Source organism: Nilaparvata lugens, unplaced genomic scaffold (genome assembly GCF_014356525.2).
Source record: "Nilaparvata lugens isolate BPH unplaced genomic scaffold, ASM1435652v1 scaffold4530, whole genome shotgun sequence".
Lineage (NCBI taxonomy): Eukaryota > Metazoa > Arthropoda > Insecta > Hemiptera > Delphacidae > Nilaparvata > Nilaparvata lugens.
The window spans coordinates 19,026-24,891 of record NW_024090686.1 but is presented as its reverse complement, the minus strand read 5'-3'; positions in this window follow the sequence as shown (position 1 = coordinate 24,891).

The following is a 5,866-nucleotide window of genomic DNA, read 5'->3' as shown; positions in this document are numbered from 1 at the left end:
AAACATACTGTTGTAGCTCATCAAAATATAATAATGCTTAGTGGTGGTTAGGGGTAAGAAACCCCATTGACCAGCATAAAAAGTACTTGACCGGCTATTTCCAATTGTCTGGTTCGTTTCAAATTTGGCATTCAGGATGATATACACATATTAAACATACTGTTGAAGTTTCATTAAAATATAATGATGTTTGGTGGTGGTTAGAGGTAAAAAACTTTATTGACCAGCATAAAAAGTGATTGACCGGGTATTTCTAATTGTCTGATTCGTGATAAATTTGGCATCCAAGATGATATACACATATTAAACATACTGTTGAAGTTTCATTGAAAAATAATCATGCTTAGAGATGATTAGGGGTAGAAAACCCTATGACCAGCATAAAAAGTGATTGACCAGGTATTTCTAATTGTCCAATTTGTTTCAAATTTGGCATACAGAATGATATACACAAATGAAACATACTGTTGAAGTTTCATCAAAATATAATGATGTTTAGGGGTGGTTAGAGGTAAAAAACTTTATTGACCAGCATAAAAAGTGATTGACCGGGTATTTCTAATTGTCTGATTCGTGATAAATTTGGCATCCAAGATGATATACACATATAAACATACTGTTGAAGTTTCATTGAAAAATAATCATGCTTAGAGATGATTAGGGGTAGAAAACCTATTGACCAGCATAAAAAGTGATTGACCGGATATTTCTAATTGTCCGATTTGTTTCAAATTGGGCATACAGGATGATATACACATGTTAAAAATACTGTTGTGGTTTCTTAAAAATATAATGATGTTTAGGGGTGTTTAGGGGTGAGAAACCCTATTGACCAGCAAAAAAGTGATTGACCAGGTATTTCTAAGTGTCCGGTTCGTTTCAAATTTGACATACAGGATGATATACACATATTAAACATACTGTTGAAGTTCCATCAAAATATAATGATGTTTAGTGGTGGTTAGAGTTAAAAAACTTTTTTGACTAGTATAAAAAGTGATTGTCAGGGTATTTCTAATTTTCTGATTCGCTCCAAATTTGGCATTCAAGATTATATACACATATTAAACATACTGTTGAAGTTTCATTGGAATATGATGATGTGTAGGGGTGGTTAGCGGTGAAAAACCTATTTACCAACATAAAGAGTGATTGACCACGTATTTCTAATTGTCAGATTCGTTTCAAATTTGGCATACAGGATGATATACACAAATAAAACATACTGTTGAAGTTTCATCAAAATATAATGATGTTTAGGGGTGGTTAGGGGTAAAAAACCCTATTGACCAGCATAAAAAGTTATTGACCGGATATTTCTAATTGTCCGATTTGTTTCAAATTGGCATACAGGATGATATACACATGTTAAACATACTGTTGTAGTTTCATCAAAATATAATGATGTTTAGGGGCGGTTAGGGGTAAGAAACCCAATTGACCAGCAAGAAAAGTGATTGACCAGGTATTTCTAATTGTCCAATTTGTTTCAAATTTGGCATACTGGATGATATACATATGTTAAACATACTGTTGTAGTTTCATCAGAATATAATGATGTTTAGGGGTGGTTAGGGGTAAAAAACCCCTATTGACTAGCATAAAAAGTGTTTGACTGGATATTTCTAATTGTCCGATTTGTTTCAAATTCGGCATACAGGATGATATACACATATTGAACATACTGTTGGAGTTTCATTGGGATATGATGATGTCTAGGGGTGGTTAGGGGTAAAAAACCCCATTTACCAACATAAAAAGTGATTGACAAGGTATTTCAAATTGTCCAATTTGTTTCAAATTTGGCATTAAGGATGATATACACATGTTAAACATACTGTTGTAGTTTCATCAGAATATAATGATGTTTAGGGGTGGTTAGGAGTAAGAAACCCTATTGATCAGCAAAAAACTGATTGACCGGGTATTTCCAATTGTCCAGTTCGTTTCAAATTTGGCATACAGGATGATATACATATATAAAACATACTGTTTAAGTTTCATCGAAATATAATGATGTTCAGGTGTGGTTAGGGGTAAAAAACTTTATTGACTAGCATAAAAAGTGATTGACTGGGTATTTCTACTTGTCCGATTCGTTTCAAATTTGGCATACAGGATGATATACACATATTTAACATACTGTTTAAGTTCCATTGGAATATGATGATGTGTAAAGGTGGTTAGGGGTAAAAAACCCTATTTGCCAACAAAAAGAGTGATTGACTGCGTATTTCTCATTGTCCGATTCATTTCAAATATGACATACAGGATGATATACAAATATCAAACATACTGTTGAAGTTTCATCAAAATATAATGATGTTTAGGGGTGGTTAGGGGTAAAAAACCCTATTGACTAGCAAAAAAAGTGATTGACTGGGTTTTTCTAATTGTCCAGTTCATTTCAAATTTGGCATTCAGGATGATATACACATATTTAACATACTGTTGAAGTTTCATCAAAATATAATTATGTTTAGTGGTGGTTAGAGGTAAAAAACTTTATTGACTAATATAAAAAGTGATTGACAGGTATTTCTAATTGTCTGATCCATTGCAAATTTGGCATAAAGAATGATATGCACATATTAAACATACTGTTGGAGTTTCATCGAAATATAATGATGTTTAGGGGTGATTAGGGGTAAAAAACCCTATTGACTAGCATAAAAAGTGATTGACTGGGTATTTCTACTTGTCCGATTCGTTTCAAATTTGGCATACAGGATGATATACACATATTTAACATACTGTTTAAGTTCCATTGGAATATGATGATGTGTAAAGGTGGTTAGGGGTAAAAAACCCTATTTGCCAACAAAAAGAGTGATTGACTGCGTATTTCTCATTGTCCGATTCATTTCAAATATGACATACAGGATGATATACAAATATCAAACATACTGTTGAAGTTTCATCAAAATAAAATTATGTTTGGGAGTGGGTAGGGGTAAGAAACTCTATTGACCAGCATAAAAAGTGATTGACTGGGTTTTTCTAATTGTCCAGTTCATTTCAAATTTGGCATTCAGGATTATATACACATATTAAACATACTGTTGAAGTTTCATCAAAATATAATTATGTTTAGTGGTGGTTAGAGGTAAAAAACTTTATTGACTAATATAAAAAGTGATTGACAGGGTATTTCTAATTGTCTGATCCATTGCAAATTTGGCATAAAGAATGATATACACATATTAAACATACTGTTGGAGTTTCATCGAAATATAATGATGTTTAGGGGTGATTAGGGGTAAAAAACCCTATTGACTAGCATAAAAAGTGATTGACCGGGTATTCCTACTTGTCCGATTCGTTCCAAATATGACATACAGGTTGATATACACATATTGAACATACTGTTGAAGTTTCATCAAGATACAATGATGTTTAGTGGTGGTTAGAAGTAAAAAACTTTATTGACCAGCATAAAAATTGATTGAACGGGTATTTCTAACTGTCTGATTCGGTTCAAATTTGGCATCCAGGATGATATACACATATTAAACATAATGTTGAAGTTTCATTGGAATATGATGATGTGTACGGGTGGTTGGGTGTAAAAAACCCTATTCACCAGCATAAAGAGTGATTGACCGCGTATTTCTCATTGTCCGATTCGTCTCAAATTTGACATACAGGATGAAATACACATATCAAACATACTGCTGAAGTTTCATCGAAATAAAATGATGTTTAGGGGTGGGTAGGGGTGAAAAACCCTATTGACCAGCGAAAAAAGTGATTGAACGGGTATTTCCAATTGTCCAATTTGTTTCAAATTGGCATACAGGATAATATACACATGTTAAACATACTGTTGTAGCTTCATCAAAATATAATGATGCTCAGAGGTGGTTAGGGGTAAGAAACCCATTGACCAGCATAAAAAGTACTTGACCGGGTATTTCTAATTGTCTGGTTCGTTTCAAATTTGGCATTCAGGATGATATACACATATTGAACATACTGTTGAAGTTTCATTAAAATATAATGATGTTTAGGGGTGGTTAGAGGTAAAAAACTTTATTGACCAGCATAAAAAGTGATTGACCGGGTATTTCTAATTGTCTGATTCGTGATAAATTTGGCATCCAAGATGATATACACATATTAAACATACTGTTGAAGTTTCATTGAAAAATAATCATGCTTAGAGATGATTAGGGGTAGAAAACCCTATTGACCAGCATAAAAAGTGATTGACCAGGTATTTCTAATTGTCCAATTTGTTTCAAATTTGGCATACAGAATGATATACAAAAATGAAACATACTGTTGAAGTTTCATCAAAATATAATGATGTTTAGGGGTGGTTAGGAGTAAAAACCCTATTGACCAGCATAAAAAGTTATTGACCGGATATTCTAATTGTCCGATTCGTTTCAAATTGGCATACAGGATGATATACACATGTTAAAATACTGCGGTGGTTTCTTGAAAATATAATGATGTTTAGGGGTGGTTAGGGGTAAGAAACCCCATTGACCAGCATAAAAAGTGATTGACCAGGTATTTCTAAGTGTCCGATTCATTTCAAATTTGGCATACAGGATGATATACACATATTAAACATACTGTTCAAGTTCCATCAAAATATAATGATGTTTAGAGGTGGTTAGGGGTAAAAAACCCTATTGACGAGCATAAAAAGTGATTGTCTGGGTATTTCTACTTTTCCGATTCATTTCAAAAATGACATACAGGATGATATACACATATTTAACATACTGTTGAAGTTTCATCAGAATATAATGATGTTTAGGGGTGGTTGGGGGTAAAAAACCCTATTGACCAGCAAAAAAAGTGATTGACCGGATATTTCTAATTGTCCGATTCGTTTCAAATTTGGCATACAGGATGATAAACACATATTAAACATACTGTTGAAGTTTCATTGGAATATGATGATGTGTAGGGGTGGTTAGCGGTGAAAAACCCTATTTACCAACATAAAGAGTGATTGACCGCGTATTTCTCATTGTCTGATTCGTTTCAAATTTGACATACAGGATGATATACACATATCAAACATACTGTTGAAGTTTCATCAAAATATAATTATGTTTAGGGGCGGTTAGGGGTAAGAAACCCAATTGACCAGCATAAAAAGTGATTGACCAGGTATTTCTAATTGTCTGGTTTGTTTCAAATTCGGCATACAGGATGATATACACATATTAAACATACTGTTGAAGTTTCATCGAAATATAATGATGTTTAGTGGAGGTTAGAGGTAAAAAACTTTATTGACTAGTATAAAAAGTGATTGACCAGGTATTTCTAATTGTCTGATTTCTTTCAATTTTGGCATTTAGGATGATTTACACATATTAAACATACTGTTGAAGTTTCATCGAAATATAATGATGCTTAGGGATGGTTAGGGGTAGAAAACCCTATTGACTAGCATTATAAGTGATTAACAGGGTATTTGAAATTGTCCAATTCGTTTTAAATTCAGCATACAGGATGATATACACATTTCAAACATACTGTTTAAGTCTCATTGGAATATGATGATGTCTAGGGGTGGTTAGGGGTAAAAAACCCTATTGACCAGCATAAAAAGTGATTGACTGGATATTTCTAATTGTCCGATTTGTTTCAAATTCGGCATACAGGATGATATACACATATTGAACATACTGTTGAAGTTTCATTGGAATATGATGATGTCTAGGGGTGGTAGGGGTAGAAAACCCCATTTACCAACATAAAAAGTGATTGACAAGGTATTTCTGATTGTCCAATTCGTTTTAAATCTGGCATACAGGATGATATACACATGTTAAACATAATGTTGTAGTTCCATCAGAATATAATGATGTTTAGGGGTGGTTAGGGGTAAGAAACCCTA